Source organism: Anolis carolinensis, chromosome 5, assembly GCF_035594765.1.
Source record: "Anolis carolinensis isolate JA03-04 chromosome 5, rAnoCar3.1.pri, whole genome shotgun sequence".
NCBI lineage: Eukaryota > Metazoa > Chordata > Lepidosauria > Squamata > Dactyloidae > Anolis > Anolis carolinensis.
Genome location: NC_085845.1, coordinates 823338 through 841711, shown reverse-complemented (window position 1 = coordinate 841711; position 18374 = coordinate 823338). Strand labels below are relative to the sequence as shown.

Below are 18374 nucleotides of genomic sequence, written 5' to 3'. Positions count from 1 at the left end.
TTGCCTTTGTCCTGATGTCTTGCTCCTGGGCTGCAAGGATCAGGCCTTCTGTCTCCTTCTTCAGGGTCCCATTCGTGAGCCAGAGCCAGGTCTTCTATTATTATTATTATTATTATTATTATTATTATTATTATTATTAATTGCCTTTGTCCTGATGTCTTGCTCCTGGGCTGCAAGGATCAGGCCTTCTGTCTCCTTCTTCAGGGTCCCATTCGTGAGCCAGAGCCAGGTCTTCTATTATTATTATTATTATTATTATTATTATTATTATTATTATTATTAATTGCCTTTGTCCTGATGTCTTGCTCCTGGGCTGCAAGGATCAGGCCTTCTGTCTCCTTCTTCAGGGTCCCATTCGTGAGCCAGAGCCAGGTCTTCTATTATTATTATTATTATTATTATTATTATTATTATTATTAATTGCCTTTGTCCTGATGGCTTGCTCCTGGGCTGCAAGGATCAGGCCTTCTGTCTCCTTCTTCAGGGTCCCATTCGTGAGCCAGAGCCAGGTCTTCTCCTTATCAGCTTTTCCTTCAATTTTGTCAAGGAACTTTCCATGCAGTGTTTTGTTGTGCCAGCTGTCAGCTCTAGTTTGTAGTAGTTTTTTTGTACTGATCCTTTGTCTGCTGTGCTTTGAGGAGTTTCTGATTTTTGACTTCAATCAAAGCAGGTTCTTCACTTTGCTTTACATATTCTGCCAGGGCATGTTTTTCTTCTTTGACTGCTTGTTTGACTTGCAAGAGTCCTCTGCCCCCTGATCTTCTAGGCAGATAGAGCCGGTCAACATCACTGCGAGGGTGCAGTGAATGATGAATGGTCATGAGTTTTCTTGTTTTTCTGTCCAAATTGTCCAGTTCCGCCTGTGTCCAGTTTATGATGCCAGCCTATATCTTATGACAGGTATGGCCCAGGTGTTTATGGCCTTGATGGTGTTGCCTCCATTGAGCTTGCTTTTGAGAATTTTTCTGACCCTTTGTGTGTATTCTTTGCTGACCACAGTTTTCACATGTTCATGCTTGATGTTGTCCAGCTGTAATATGCCCAGGTATTTATAGGCCTCTGGCTGGTAACACTTTATTGCTTGGCCATTAGGCATATTTATGCCCTCACTTTCAATGATTTTCCCCTTCTTCAATGCCACTGTCGAACATTTGTCCAAGCCAAACTTCATGCTGATATCAGTGCTAAAAATTTGGACAGTGTTAGTCAGAGACTGGATTTCAGTTTCCATTTTCCCATACAGCTACAGGTCATCCATGTACATCAGATGCGAAATTTTGTGAGATTTCTTAGATGTTTGATAGTCGAGATTTGTTTTTTGTAAGATTGTTGACAGAGGGATCATGGCAATAATGAAAAGCAGAGGGGACAATGAGTCTCCCTGGAAAATTCCTCTTCTGATGTTGACAAGTCCATAGCTTTCATTTACAACAAACAGTTCAGTTTTCATAACAAGTAGGCTGTTAGGAATTGTGGGAGTTGAAGTCCAAAACACCTGGAGGGCCCAAGTTTTCCCATGCCTGGCATAGAGCCATGGCAGTGGAAGAGATTGCCAATCTACGAGGGTTGAATGAAAAGCAATGCCTCCACCTTCACGACTCCTCAAGAGATAGCAGTGCTGATCTGCGGCAGGTCCTGGCTTGTTCAGTAGACTCTCCTCTACAGTTAGTTCCATTTGGCAGGAAGCCTTAACATTGAACGGTTGTGTTGTTAAAGTGCAAAGTATGGAGGAAACCTGCGCAGACGGTCGGTCAATGCGACTTAAGCCACGTGCAGTCACTGAATTCTTGACAGCAGAAGGTGTCACCCCAAAGGAGATTCATCCGAGAATGCAAGAATTATTGAAAATGTTCCAGATCGTAAAAGAAGATCTGTGGGGACATCATTATGCTTCTGATGAAGACGTTGAGACAACGGTGAGACGCTGGTTGCGGAAACAGAGTGTTGACTTCTTCCATGACGGCATCAGAAAACTTGTTCATCATTGGCAGAAATGTATCAAATTGTTTGGTGATGATGTGGGAAAGTGAATAGTGGTAGTTGAGGAGCACCTTCTAAGGATTATTTATAAGTTTGATTTATACGCAAGTAAAGAAGGTGGAGGCATTACTTTTCATTCAACCCTTGTACATTCATTGCACAGTGTAGTCTGTCAATCTGGGCCTTCTGAAAGCCAGGCTCAGCCAGAAAGGGATGTGAATCCCCCTCAAAGGAGTGCGACCAAGGGGGCTCAGCCCCCCCCCCCCCCCCCCAACAAGGAGCCCTTTCTCTCCTCCTTCCTTTTCCCTGCCCCTTCCTTTCTTCCTCCCCAGCCATGGCATTCCTTCCCGGCTTTCAAGCAGAACGGATGGACAGATCCTCCAAAGACAAGCAGGCCAAGAGGGAAAGGAGACCTTGCTTTTGCCAAGGCCCTTCAGGGCTTGGAGAAGGCCTCCTTCCAGCCCAGTCCTTGGAGGAGAACCTCTTCCTCTCCACCTTCCATTCCAACGCTTTGGGGCAGGAAACAAAGCACTGCTTACTCTGAACCATCAGGAAGCAAGGTGCCACTCTCTCAGCTGATTTTGGAGTGGTATGGATTTCTGAATTCTCTCTAAAGATGTTCAACCTGTATTGCACAGCATACCGCGTTTCCCCGAAAATAAGACAGTGTCTTATATTAATTTTTGCTCCCAAAGATGCTCTAGGTCTTATTTTCAGGGGATGCCTTATTTTTCCGTGAAGAAGAATTCACATTTATTGTTGAACAAAAAAACCCAAACATTTATTACCTATTGTGCAGTAGTTGTTATCACAAAGCAGCATAACCAAACAAACTGTGAATCCTATCAAGAATTTCTTGCTACTACCATTATTTCTATGTACAACAATCTATGGTACTTACATTTACCAATCCTGAATGCTTTGGTGTTCTGTTTGGCGGGCAGGCTTCCAAACACAACCTTTCTTAGGTCTTAATTTTGGGGGAGGCCTTATATTTAGCAATTCAGCAAAACTTCTACTAGGTCTTATTTTCAGGGGATGCCTTGTTTTCGGGGAAACGGGGTATGTAAAGGCGCCATTCATTCTCTCTGTGGACAATTTTGGAGTATTTTGGGAGTATTAAGAGGCAATCAGCCTGTGTTCTTATGACTGTCATCACCCCCCCCCCCCCCTATACCATTATCATCCTCTGCAATATCACTAGCCAAGATGTTAAGGAAATTTCCCCAAAACAGCAGAGTATTTAAAAGTACAAAAAGAATGCTTATTAGAGTATTCAGCTCATAGCAAGCAAAATGAGCCCCCAGTGGCTCAATGGGTTAAAATTCTTGTGACAGCAGGACTGCTGTCCTGAAGGTTGGGTTGCAGACCTGAAGGTTGCCGGTTCGAATTGGGGAGAGTACGGATGAGCTCCCCTCTGTCAGCTCCAGCTCCCCATGCAGGGACATGAGAGAAAACCTTAGGAATATGCTTTTGAATCAGGAAGGGCTGCCTTGGTCCTTTTGATCTGGCCTAAACATCCTAAAAGAATCAGATCCTGCCTGATCTTGGGAGCTAAGCAGGGCCAACCCTGGTTTATCCTTGGATGGGAGACCGGCAGCCAAAGCCAGGTGCTGCAGGCCATGTTTTAGAGGAAGGACCTGGCCAACCCACCTGTGGGTGAGGATTCCTTGACTAGGAATCGTAGTTTTACAAAGTCTTTAGCCTTCTCTGGCAAACTACAACTCCCAGGGTACCAGCCATGCGTTTTGCTGAATACATCCTCTAAAATAGAGTCTAGACCATGCATGGGCCAACTTGATCCCTGCAAGTGTTTTGGACTTCAACTCCCACCATTCCCGGCCTCAGGCCCTTTCCTTTTCCCCCTCAGCCGCTTAAGCGGCTGAGGGGGAAAAGGAAGGGGCCTGAGGCTGGGAATGGTGGGACTTGAAGTCCAAAACACCTGCAGGGAAGGCCAAAGTTGGCCCATGCCAGCTCTAGAAGACCCAGGGCATCTTGGAAGTCCTTTTAGGATCTGGGAAAGGTCTACTTTTTGGATCACCTTCCCCCAAATCCATCTGGTGGGGATGATGGGACTGGTAATCCCAAAAGGCCCCGTTTCCAACATTCTGGAAGTTCTGGCATTTGAAGGAAAGGAATCTTGGGCCTGTTTGTGCCTTTAAACCCATTGACTTATGGTTACTCCATGATATTCATGGGGTTTTCTTAGTCAAGGAAGACTCAGAAGGGATTTTGCCAATTCCTTCCTATAATCAAGCAAATATAAAGCCTTGGTGGTTTCCCATCTAAGTTCTAACCAGGGCTGACCCTCCTTAGCTTCCAAGATCTGATGAAAGTACTTTTGCAGTATTTAGGCCATGAAGATAGAATACTATAAAGCAGAGTTTCTCAATCTGGGGGTTGGGAACCCTGAGGGGGTCATGGGGGGTGACACAGGGGTCACCAAAGACCATCAGAAAACACATATTTCTGACCGTCATAGGAACCCTTTTGTCAGAGAAGGCTGAAGATCTCTCCGCCTGCCAAACCCTTCCAGTGTTTTCTGTTGGTCATGGGAGTTCTGGGTGCCAAGTTCGGTTCAGTTCCATTGCTGGTGGGGTTCAGAATGTTCTTTGGTTGTAGTTGAACTATAAATCCCAGCAACCACAACTCCCAAATGTCAAGGTCTATTTTCCTCAGACTCCACCAGTGTTCACATTTGGGCATATTGAGTATTCATGCCAAGTTTGGTCCGGATCCGTCATTGCTTGAGTCCACAGTGCTCTCTGGATGTAGGTGAACTACAACTCCTAAACTCAAGGCCAATGCCCACCAAACATTTCCAGTATTTTCTGTTGGTTGTGGGAGTTCTGTGTTCCGGGTTTGGTTCAGTTCCATCGTTGGTGGAGTTCCGAATGGGCTTTGATTTTAGGTGAACTATAAATCCCAGCAACTACAACTCCCAAATGACAAAATCAGTATTCAAATGTGGGCGTATTGGGTATTTGTGCCAAATGTGGTCCAGTGAATGAACATCCATCCTGCATCTCTGATACTGACATTATGATTCAGAACAGTAGCAAAATTATAGCTATGAAATAACAACAAAAATAATGTTATGGTTGAGGGTGCCACAGCATGAGGGATTGTGTTAAGGGAACCACTGCTATAAAGGCATTTATGGCCTGAATGGTCTCAAGAATGCTAATTTATAATAAGAGGACTAATAAGTAAAAGGGATAAAGGGATCTGTCTTAACTGACAAGGACAACAACAACATCTTAACAAAATGGAGTCCTGAGGTTGGTATATCATCATTTCCCTCCCTTTGATTTTCAACACCATTTGCCTGAAGAAGAAGCCAATGGGGCTCTGAGAGATTGTGTGGTGCATTCTGTGCATTTGTGTAATGATGATGTCACTAGAACCATGGGACTGTACTTTACTAAGATGTTTTTGTTGCCACAATACAATAGACGCTGTTTGTGGATTCTGAGCGTCCTTGTTGTTATTGAGTTTATATCCCCACATTCCTTCTCTTAAAGGAGACTCAAAGTGGCTCACAACACTAACAGCAGTAGAAATTCCAAGAACGGAGCATAGAATAGTTAAAATCACCTAAAACCATTACAAAATGTAAAAAAAAATGTCACTTTTTAAAACTTGATTTTTTAACCAAATAGTTTTCATGATGAATTTTTAATAATGAATGTTAAGCTTCCATTCCAGGTTTTTAACAACACAAGCGAAAGATTTTGAAACAGTTGAAAACCAGCTCACTAATGCCTTGAAAGACCTCTCCAGCTACTACAAAGAGAACCAGCTGAAGCCCAACCCTTCCAAGACACAAGTGTGTGCTTTCCACCTACGCAACCGTGAAGCCAACAGGAAACTGAGAGTTACTTGGGAAGGCCAAGAGCTCGAACACTGTTTCCATCCTAAATACCTTGGTGTCACCTTAGACTGAACACTAACATATAGGAAACACGGCATGAACACCAAGCACAAAGTAGCTGCATGCAGCAACATCCTGCGGAAACTGACTGGCAGCGCATGGGGTGCAGACCCACAAGTAATAAGAACATCAGCCCTGGCCTTGTCTTTCTCAACTGCAGAGTACGCCTGTCCTGTTTGGCACAAGTCTGCCCTTGCAAAACAGGTGGACATAGCACTGAACGAAACATGCAGAATCATCACAGGATGCCTTAAACCTACACCTGTTGATAAACTCTACAAGTTAGCTGGCATTGCCCCTCCTGACGTGCCACGGGAAGTTGCTGCTAATGGTGAGAGAAATAAGGTCAAACATTGTGAAAGCCCCCCACTGCATGACTCTCAGCCTCCTCCCACCAGACTCAAATCAAGGAAGGGCTTCATGAGAACCACCACTCCTTCCTCTTGATGTTCCTCCAGCAGCAGCAAGAGTGTCCCTCTGGGCAGCTAAACCTGGCAATTCTAACTGGATGGCCCCCCAAGAGGGTCTTCCTTCCTCCAGGGCAAACCAAGAATGGGCCACTTGGAAGTCCCTGAACAGACTCAGAAGTGGAGTGGGCAGATCCAAAGGGAACCTGGCAAGGTGGCACTACCTGGAGGAACCCTCCACCTTGTGTGACTGTGGAGCTGAACACACAACTCCGCATATGTCTGCTTGCCCACAATGCCCTGCCTCATGTATGGAGGAGGAGTTGTTTAAAGCTACGGACAATCATCATCATCATCATCATCATCATTTAATTACTTATTAATCGCCCTCCATCCACGATGCTCTAGGCGATTTACAAGATAAAATTGTAAAGGATAAAAATACATACGTACAAATATTGATAAAATTAACTTAGATCAAAAGCTCTAGTAAAGAGCGATGTCTCGAGTGCGAGGGTGAAAGGCCCCAACTCACGCATGGCTCTCATATGGGGCGGCAAGGCATTCCATGAGGCAGGGGCAGAGATAGAAAAAGCTCTGCGCCTGGTCCTCTCCAAGTGCCCTTCTCTAGGACCCGGTACGTAAAGTAAGTCTCGTTGGGATGGTCGTTGTGACCTCCGATGATGGGAGAAGGAGAGACGGTCCCTAAGATACGATGGGCCCTGGCCGTAATGAGTTTTAAAGGTCAGAACTAGCAACAATGTGGTCGCTGTTGCCCGCTTTTGGTCTAAAACTATTTAGCTGCTTGTGATTCCTTTATTTTATCACTGTTAAACTTATTTATTATGCAATGCTTTTGACACAAACTAAATAAATACATTCTAGGTTTTGTGTACTGTAATATCACAATAGCCAGTGGCGCAGCATGTTAAAGCACTGAGCTGTTGAACTTGCAGACCAAAAGACTGCAGGTTCAAATCTGGGGAGTGGAGTGAGCACCTGCTGTTAGCCCCAGCTTCTGCCAACCTAGCAGTTAGAAAACATGCAAATGTGAATAGATCAATAGGTACAGCTCCAGCGGGAAGGTAATGGCGCTCCGTAGTCATGCCAGTGGCCACATGACCTTGGAGGTGTCTTTGGACAACGCCGGCTCTTCAACTTAGAAATGGAGATGAGCACCAACCCTCAGAGTCGGACACAACTGGACTTAACATCAGGGGAAACCTTTACCTTTACCTAATATCACAATGCCTTGTTTTGAGAATAAGCCTCTAGCTCTTATAACAAATTTAGCTATATTTGGGTCGATACAGGAGACTATGGCATCAACAGACATTGAGTCACTATGCAAATAATCAATCTGGTCTTTATCAGCAGTATACAACCTCCCCCCCCCCCGCCCCCCCCCCCCAAAACCCAAACAATATTCATAAGTCACACAAGTTTTCCAATCTTCCAAACTTAAAACCTTTCCTGGTTTAGGAACTTTAATAAACACCAGGACTAGATTCCAATTATTCTTATAATGTCTTCTGCCACGGATCTTTTGTCTATGGTTTTGCTGGCTTGCCATTGGCAACGCAGGTCCATCAACTGTCTCTACTGTTCCTACTGTTCTTCTCTTGGAGCCCCCGGTGGCACAGTGGGTTAAACCGCTGAGCTGCCGAACTTGCTGACCGAAAGGTTGGTGATTTGAATCCAGGGAGTGGGGTGAGCTCCCTCTGTTAGCCCCAGCTTCAGAGGGAACCTAGCAGTTTGAAAACATGTAAATGTGAATAGATCAATAGGTATTGCTATGGCGGGAAGGTAACAGTGCCAACCCCCAGAGTGGGACACAACTAGACTTAATGTCAGGGGAAAACCTTTACCCTTACCTTTACTGTTTTTCTCTCCTTTCTTATTGGTAACCCAATAGGTTTTGGGGCCCTTGATTAGTCACTCTGGTTCTAATATGTATTGTATGGAAATATGTTTTAATATGTGTATTGGACAGAGTGTTTTTAAATGCTTATGTGTTTTAGCAATGTTGTAACCCGCCTTGAGCCATGAGGAGAGGCGGGTAAGAAATAAAATTATTATTATTATTATTATTGTTATTATTATTATTATCATGTAGCATAATGTGAAATATTTTTAGTTCCTGGTTTGAAAGTATTATTTCCTTGTGCGGTCCTTACTTGGAAAGTAGTTTAGTATCAATACATTTTACTGATTAGTCCTTAGGCCATATCATAATACCACACCAAACAACAATGTTGGTTTGTGCTGGAAAACGTCCAAAGGAGGGCGACTAAAATGATCAGGGGTCTGGAGAATAAGAATCCCTATGAGGAGCGGCTGAAAGAGCTGGGTATGTTATTATGGGCAGGTGATTATGTTATAAGTTAAGGTGATTAAAGAGCTGGGCATGTTGAGCCTGCAGAAGAGAAGGCTAAGAGGAGACATGATAGTCATGTATAAATATGTGAGGGGAAGTCCTAAGAAAGAGGGATCAAGCTTGTTTTCTGCTGCCCTGCAAACTAGGATGCAATGGGACAAGGGCTTTAAACTACAGGAAAGAAAGGAGATTCCACCTGAACATCAGGAAGAACTTCCTCACTGTGAGAGTGAGCTGTTCAAAAGTGGAACTCTCTGCCCCAGAATTTGGTGAAGGCTCCTTCTTTGGAGGCTTTCAAGCAGAGGCTGGATGGCCATCTGTCGGCATGCTTTAAATGTGATTTTTCTGCTTCTTGGCCAAATGGGGTTGGACTAGATGGCCCGTGCGGTCTCTTCCAACTCTATGATTCTATAACAAGGCTTGATAAGACTTGATTTCACTCTTTATAGTGAGTTCAATAAAACACTTATAAAAATACATGGATGTTGCAAAGGAGTTGTTCTACTCCAATGACCTTCTTTGGCTGCCACAAACTATATCGAATTGGTTGAGAATTGATGACATGTATTGAAAACTAGAGCAAAATGTGCGACAGCAAGATGTCCCTCCCACAAAATCAAAGTTTTCGCAGTTTACTTGTGTCCATGTTTTTATGATAGACCCCATTAGGAAAAGATAAGACCCTCCTCAGGACCCTTGTGGCTCACTCTTAAAGGCCTCCTCCTTTGTCGTGTTTTGCTTCATAGCCAAGAAGACCACCTCTTCCTGGATAGGGAAGAGTCCCAATCCCTCCTGCTCTATAACTCTAGAAACTGGGAGGAAATGTCTTGATGGGGGTCCAAAAGAGCAGCCCCCCCCCCCCACTTGCTTTAACTTCAAGGCCTGGGAGCCTGGGGGCTGCACAAAAGAGAGGCCTCCTGAGAGAGACCTTCTCCTGACCTGTCTGGCTTCTGAATGGCATCACTGCCCACCCTGCTTTTGTTGCAAGATTATCCCCTCTTTCCCACGTTCTTCCAGGTGTTCCTGCACAGCTGGCCCTCCGCATCCCCCTCCCCATCTCTCCCTTGACTTTAACTTGAACCCTGGGCCTTGGCTCCTCCTCCTCCCTTCCATCCTTCCTTCCTTCCTTCAAGTCAGACTGCCTTTGATTCCAAAGTGAGGGAGAGGCATCTGCCCTGAAGGTGACCTTTGCAAGGAAAGGCCACCCAGGATCCCGTCCCAATTAGACGAAGGCTTTGCAGAACAGGATCCTGTCCCTTTGGCTCCGCCTTGGACACCTGTGGATCATACTGGTCTCAAAGGGCCTTGGGCCACATCCACACTGTCATATAATGCCCTCTAAACTGGCAGCAATTGGATAAAAAAAATTATTGCTCTCCCTCTAATTAGGACTTTATTTTTCTTTTCTTTTTGTTGTATCAACCTTGAGGCGTGGATGATGGGTTATGTTGTCAAATTTCGAGGTTGGGGGGCCTGTAGTTTTGTTGTTTTGTCCACTGCCCTGATGCCATCACTCTTTTATATATATAGACTAGCTGTGCCCGGCCACGCGTTGCTGTGGCGAAGTCTGGTGGTCTGGGAAATAAAGTATTGAGGAACTGGTGGTAGTTAAGGTCAAGGGTCAAGGTTTTCCCCAGACATTAAGTCCAGTCGTGTCTAACTCTGGAGGTTGGTGCTCATCTCCATTTCTAAGCCGAAGAGCCGGCGTTGTCCGTAGACTCCTCCAAGGTCATGTGGGATAACTACATGGAGCGGCGTTACCTTCCCGCCGGAGCAGTACCTATTGATGCACTCACATTTGCATGTTTTCGAACTTCTGGGTTGGCAGAAGCTGGGGCTAACAGTGGGGGCTCTCTCCGCTCCCCCAATTCAAACCTGTGGCCTTTTGGTCCAGAAGTTCAGCAGCTCAGCGCTTTAACACGCTGCGCCATCAGGGGATATTATTTCCTAGAGGTTGTGAATATACAATATTTCTGATTGGTTTTTTTTTGTTTGTTGGAGGCAAGTATGAATGCTGTAATTAGGAAAAATGATTAGGATGTAATGGCCTTGCAGCTTTAAAGCCTGGCTGTTTCCTCCCTGAGTGAATTTTTTGTTGGGAGGTGTTAGCTGGCCCTGATTGTTTCCTGTCTGGAATTCCCTTGTTTTCAGAGTGGTGTTGTTTGCCATATTTTATGTGCTTCTACTGTCTGTGGCCCTGAGAAAACAGAGGATTTTCCAGACTTTGATGATGGGAATACTTTGTTGGGAGGTGTTAGCTGGCCCTGATTGTTTCCTGTCTGGAATTCCCTTGTTTTCAGAGTGGTGTTGTTTGCGATATTTTATGTGCTTCTACTGTCTGTGGCCCTGAGAAAACAGAGGATTTTCCAGACTTTGATGATGGGAATACTTTGTTGGGAGATGTTAGCTGGCCCTGATTGTTTCCTGTCTGGAATTCCCTTGTTTTCAGAGTGGTGTTGTTTGCGATATTTTATGTGCTTCTACTGTCTGTGGCCCTGAGAAAACAGAGGATTTTCCAGACTTTGATGATGGGAATACTTTGTTGGGAGATGTTAGCTGGCCCTGATTGTTTCCTGTCTGGAATTCCCTTGTTTTCAGAGTGGTGTTGTTTGCGATATTTTATGTGCTTCTACTGTCTGTGGCCCTGAGAAAACAGGATTTGCCAGACTTTGATGATGGGAATACTTTGTTGGGAGGTGTTAGCTGGCCCTGATTGTTTCCTGTGTGGAATTCCCCTGTTTATTTACTGTCCTGGTTTTAGAGATTATATTGTTCTGCATTATTCTATCCCAGTAATTATTTCATATTAAAGTAGAATCTCACTTATCCAACATTCGCTTATACAATGTTCTGGATTATCCAACGCAGTCTGCCTTTTCATAATCAATGTTTTTGTAGTCAGTGTTTTAAATTCATTGTGATATTTTAGTGGTACATTTGTAAATACAGTACAGTAGAGTCTCACTTATCCAAGATAAACGGGCCGGCAGAACGTTGGATAAGCGAATATGTTGGATAATGAGGAATTAAGGATAACCCTATTAAACATCAAATTAGGTTATGATTTTACAAATTAAGCACCAAAACATCATGTTAGACAACAAATTTGTCAGAAAAAGTAGTTCAGTACACAGTAATGCTATATAGTAATTTCTGTATTTATGAATTTAGCACCAAAATATCACGATATATTGAAAGCATTGACTACAAAAATGCGTTGGATAATCCAGAACGTTGGATAAGCGAGTGTTGGATAAGTCAGACTCTACTGTAAATACTACATAGCATTACTGCGCATGGAACTACTTTTTCTGTCAAATTTGTTGTATAATATGATGTTTTGGTGCTTAATTTGTATAACGATTACCTAATATGATGTTTAATTGGCTTTTCCTGAATCCCTTCTTATTATCCAACATATTCACTTATCCTGCCGGCCTGTTTATGTTGGATAAGTGAGAGTCTACTGTATATTTCTAATCTTATATTATCTGCTCAGAACTGGATTATATGAGGCCCCTTCTTCACAGCTGTATAAAATGCACACTGAAGTGGATTATATGGTAGTGCGGAGTCAAGATAATCCAGTGCAAAGCAGATAATATAAGATTATAAATGGGTTATATAGCTGTGTGGAAGGGCCTTGAGTCTACACTGCCATATAATCCAGTGCAAATTAGATAATCTGTGGAAGAAGCCTAAGTAAGGCCTAAATCTGCCTGTCCCCTAACTGAAACCTGGCTGTCCTTTGGTTGCTAGGCAACCAAGTGGGCAGAGATTAGCCCTCTAAACTGGCAGCAATTGGATAAAAAAAAATTATTGCTCTCCCTCTAATTAGGACTTTATTTTTCTTTTCTTTTTGTTGTATCAACCTTGAGGCGTGGATGATGGGTTGTGTTGTCAAATTTTGAGGTTGGGGGGCCTGTGCTTTTGTTGTTTTGTGAATTGCAGTGATGCCATCACTCTTTTATATATATAGATATTGAACTGCATTGAACTGTATTATATGGTCAGTATAGATTCATATAAAGCAGATTAAACTGCATTGAACTGGATTATAGAGTCAGTATAGACTCATTGCAGATTGAACTTCATTGAACTGGATTATACGGTCAGTATAAACATATAAAACATATTGAAGTGCATTGAACTGGATTATATGATCAGTATAGATTCATATAACGCAGATTAAACTGCATTGAACTGGTTTATACCATCAGTATAGACATATAATACATATTGAACTGGATTATATGGTCAGTATAGATTCATAAATTGCAGATTCAACTTCATTGAACTGGATTATACTGTAGGTATAGACATACAATACATCCTGAATTGCATTGAACTGGATTATACGATCAGTATAGACATATAACACATATTGAACTGCATTGAACTGTATTATATGGTCAGTATAGATTCATATAACGCAGATTAAACTGCATTGAACTGGATTATACCATCAGTATAGACATATAATACATATTGAACTGGATTATATGGTCAGTATAGACTCATAAATTGCAGATTGAACTTCATTGAACTGGATTATACTGTAGGTATAGACATACAACACATCCTGAATTGCATTGAACTGGATTATACTGTCAGTATAGACATACAATTGCATTGAACTGGTGTAGACTTCCTCAGCACAATTGTGCTATCATTTTAACACCAAATAAAGTAAAAGGCTTCCTCTGAGCTATTGGGTAGTTGAGGACTTTTATAATCTAAAGGTGTCTCTCCACACAGTGGTGGCTGCATTTCCACTAATCGGTGGCAGTTATCTTTTATTATTTATAATAATAATAATAATAACTTTATTTTTATACCCCGCCCCATCTCCCCAATGGGGACTCGGAGCGGCTTACATGGGGACCAAGCCGGAAAACGTGCAACAATAAAATGATAAAACAATTATACCAATAATAAAACATCAATATCAATAAAACCATCATAGTAATCAACATATAGCATAAAATATTAAAAGCAGGAGAGTAAAACAAGGATCTGGGCCAAAGTGCAAAATATATAAAATGGGAGAGGTAGTTTCTCAATAAAGTGCAAAATAGTAGTGGCAGAAAAGACCTGTAATTGGATGGGCAGATAGTTCAACCTAATAGTTAATCGTTGAAGGGACATCTATTTGTTATTAATTGGGTCTTCTAGGTTACCCTCCCTTACAACTGGATTATATGGTCAGTATTGATTCATATAACGCAGATTAAACTGCATTGAACTGGATTATGTGAATCTACACTGCAATGTAATCCAGTTCAGTCTACACTATGACGGCAGTGTAGATGGGGCCTTGGCTCTATAGTGTGCTCAAGGCCTTTTTGAGACTCTGCCACATAATGCAGTATATTGAACTGGATTATATGGCAGTGTAGGCCTGAGCTTTTGAAAAATCAGCTGATGACCCAAAATGCAGACTGTGCAAGGAAACCGACAAAACCATTGATCATCTCCTCAGCTGCTGTAAGAAAATCGCACAGACAGACTACAAACAGAGGCACAACTGTGTGGCCCAAATGATTCATTGGAACTTATGCCTCAAGTACCACCTCCCAGCAGCAAAGAACTGGTGGGATCACAAACCTGCAAAAGTCTTGGAAAATGACACAAAGATACTGTGGGACTTCCGAATCCAGACTGACAAAGTTCTGGAACACAACACACCAGACATCACAGTTGTGGAAAGGAAAAAGGTCTGGATCAATGATGTCGCCATCCCAGGTGACAGTCGCATTGATGAAAAACAACAGGAAAAACTCAGCCGCTATCAGGACCTCAAGATTGAACTTCAAAGACTCTGACAGAAACCAGTGCAGGCGGTCCTGGTGGTGATGGGCACACTGGGTGCCGTGCCGAAAGATCTCAGCCGGCATTTGGAAACAATAGACATTGACGAAATCACGATCTGCCAACTGCAAAAGGCCACCCTACTGGGATCTGCACACATCATCCGAAAATACATCACACAGTCCTAGACACTTGGGAAGTGTTCGACTTGTGGTTTTGTGATACGAAATGCAGCATATCTATCTTGTTTGCTGTGTCATAATAATAATAATAATAATAATAATAATAATAATAATAATAATAATAATAATAATAATAATGGAGTTGGTAAGGGAGAACTTCACTTACCGCACAAACAGTTTTCGGGGGAAAGCGAGGCGCAGAGTTGTAGCTTTTCCAGGCTCTTGAAGTGAGACCCAAGCAGCTCAAGACTTCATGCTCCAAAATAGTAGCTTCCCTGGGTCTCCATTGGGAGCCAATCAGCTGCAGGGAAGGCTCTGCTGGAAGGGCCTGGAAGCCCGAAGAAACCGAGCTAGCTTTTCCAAACTGCTCCGCCAAGAGTCGGCCTTGGGTGGCTTGTGGGATATGTAGTTCTCCAAGGTCCCTCCCTCCTTTGAGGTCTGTTGGAAAGAAGGCTGGCCCCGCCCCTCTGCCTGGCAGGAGCGATTTCGCCGCGGGAGGAGGGCGTCTGAAGGGCGGAGTCCCTCCCAAGAGGGGCGTGAAATCCCCTCCGGACCCCCTTCTCCCGCTTGGGGGGGGGGGCTCCTCCCCCAGAAATCCCTTCCACGAACACCCCGGAGGTGTGAACCGCCAGAACGCGCCTTTCCCACCCGGCTTCTCCTCCCCCAAAAAGATATCGAATGGTCAAGTCGGCTTCCAAATAAACCAAACCTAGAATCATGGAGCTGGGAAGGACCCCAAGGGTCATCCAGTCCAACCCCTTTCTCTTTAAGCCACTCCTCCAGCCCTTTGGCCCTTTTGGTGGCCCTTCTCTGGACACCCCCTACTTGCTCATCTGTGTCCAGAACTGGAACCAAGGTTATTATTCCAAGGGAGGCCTGACCAAAGCAGGAGAGAGGGTGCCCTTCCTTCCCCCACCTGGACACGATCCTCCTTTTGATTCAAAATCATAGAATCATAGAGTTGGGAGAGACCCCAAGGGCCATCTAGTCCAACCCTATCCCATGCATGAAAAGCATCATCAAAGCACCCCCAGCAAATGGCCATCAAGCCTCTGTTTCAAGGTGTCCAAAGAAGGAGCTTCCACTACACTTGGAGGCAGTGAGTTCCACTGCTGAACAGCTTTTACAGCTCTAGAACAACACTGGCCTTTTTATGAGACACATCACACTCTTGGCTCATGCTCAGCTTGTGGTTACTATTTAAAAAAAAGGAATTAAGCTCCGAACAACCCTAATGTCACACCTCAGGTTAGTTTCACCTTGCTGAACACACCAGGTTGAAGTCTTTTGTAGTTTATTAGGAAATAGGAAATAAATAGTTCTTAAAAAGCAAAAGTAAAGATCCAAACGATTGTTGCAAAACCAAGGCTATAAAGAATAATCCAAGAAAACATTAGGCATAAAACAAGGATCCATTAATACATGACAAAGTCCCATGAACTTGAATACACAAAGCTGCAAGATAATCTGAGAAAGCAAGAACTGCTTCTAGACCCAAAGAGACGTTGCTTTTGACAAAGGTTTCTCTCTCAGCACACCCTTTAATATTCCCTGCATAGAATGAATGCATTTCTTTGGCCTCTGACCCCTTTCTTGTTTGCTATTCTAACAGTCCCGAGAACCCGAAATTCCAAATGGCCAGCTCGATCCAGTGATTCCGTTTTGTCAAGGCCAGACAGCTCGTTAGCAGCAGCCTCTGTCTGCTTGCTATCTAACTGGGAGCTGTCCTTGCTTAGGTATCATCTCCAGTATCATCAACACCATTCCCTGCGGTGAAAATGCCTCCCTGCTCCTCATCTCTCACAGCAGGGACACTCTGAACCTGAATCCCATAATTCCCATCAGAGTCATCTTGAACCTGAATCCCATCATCTTGAACATCTGGAACTTGAATCCTAAAATCCCCATCAGAATCACTCTGAGACTCCAGCTGAGTCACAACACCTAAAAGGAGTTGGGTCTCATCCTTTTTGTTGTTGTTTATTCCTTCAGTCGCAGACTCTTGGTGACCTCATGGAGCAGCTCAGGCCAGAGCTCCCTGTCGGCCGTGGCCACTTCCAGCTCCTTCAAGGTCAAGCCAGTCCCTTCAAGGATACCATCACCCATCTTGCCCTTGGTGGGCCCCTCTTCCCTTTTCTTTCCCTTTTCCCCAGCATCCTTCTCTTCTCCAAGCTTTCCTGTCTCTTTGTGCTTTCCTGAGCACAAGTCGCTTGTGTTATCAAGTCTCCAGACCTCAATGAATATCTAGAGAGGAAGTAAGATTAGAATGAGGTTTTCCTTCCCCCCACATTCCTATCTATGCATGCTTTCTTTCTCCCAGAAGGGGCTTTTGTGTGACCTCTCCTTTGTTTCCACCATCCCCTCCCCCTTTTGAAGACGAAGCAATGGAATCCCTTAGAGGTATGAAGGAACTTCCTCTTCGAAAGGTATTTGTATCGCTCTCGCTTTTGGCCACCTGGGCATCCCCCGTTGTTTCCTCTTTCTTTCTCTCTCTCTCTCTCTCTCTCTCTCTCTGCCCTTTCTTCCTTCAAGTGAGGACGCATCTTGCTTCTCTCCAGGCAAAAGGAATATTTGGATACTTTTTCCCTTCTTAGAAGATGAGACTGAGTCAGCTAGATCGCTCCAAGATCTTTTCCTATCAGGAATGTATTTCTTTGACTTCAATACATACTTTTGAACCTAAAGTTTGTCTCTGCAATCCTGTGCCATTCTGATGAATGGGAACTTATCCTGGCTCAACACAGGCAAGTCTGCTTCTGGCACTCTGCGACCTTTGATGGTGGAATCGCCCAAGTGAGGGTTATTTTTTGAGCCCAACAGCTCCGGCTCCCCCACAAAAACTCCTCCTCCTCCTCCTCCTCCTCTTCTTCTTTAATGTTTGTGTGGAGGAGCCCCAGGGAGATCCGTTCGGGAAATCGGGTCCATTCCACAAAAAGGCGCCCGAAGCAACGCCTGGTGCCTGGAGGGGTTTTGTCGGAAGACCACTCCCCAGAAGCAGCGGAGGGGAAGGGGCTGGGATGCGAGGGAGGGAGGGAGGGAGGGAGGGAGGGAGAGACACTTCGGGATTTGGGGGAGGGGCTCCCTCCCTCCCTCCTCCTTTTCTGGGAGCAAAGGTTCAGCCCGGCCTTCTTTTCATCATCATCATCATCATCATCATCATCATCATCATCATCATCATTATTTAATTACTTATTAATCGCCCTCCATCCACGATGCTCTAGGCCAGCGGTCCCCAAACTTTTTAAGCAGAGGGCCGGTCCACAATCCTTCAGACTGTGGAGGGGCCGAATGATCATTTGAAAAAAAATACGAACAAATTCCTATGCACACTGCATATTTCTTATTTGTAGTGCAAAACAACAATAACAAAGAACAATACAATATTTAAAAATGAAAACAATTTTAACCAACATAAACCTATCAGGATTTCAATGGAAAGTGTGGGCCTGCTACTGGCCAATGAGATAGTCAGGTTAATTAGGATTGTTGTTGTTGTTGTTGTTGTGTGCCTTCAAGTCATTTCAGACTTTGGGTGAGCCTAAGCCTAAAATTAATTATTTATTTACTACCTTTATTTACTACATTTATATCCCACTCTTCTCACCCTGAAGGGGACTCAGAGCAGCTGTATGTACATACAATATATTATATTATTAAAATAGCACAATATTAGCATTATATAT

The 18374-nt window shown here is 43.8% G+C and overlaps 1 long non-coding RNA gene across 1 annotated transcript in view; it reads right to left on the bottom strand.

Moving 5' to 3' along the window:
* Window positions 1-17546, bottom strand: part of LOC134299289 (uncharacterized) — a 36695-nt gene extending 19149 nt beyond the window's left edge. The window contains exon 1 of the long non-coding RNA XR_010006474.1: window positions 14858-17546. This is a non-coding gene — a long non-coding RNA (uncharacterized LOC134299289). The remainder of the gene's footprint in view (window positions 1-14857) is intronic.
* Between the last annotated feature and the right edge of the window lie 828 nt (window positions 17547-18374).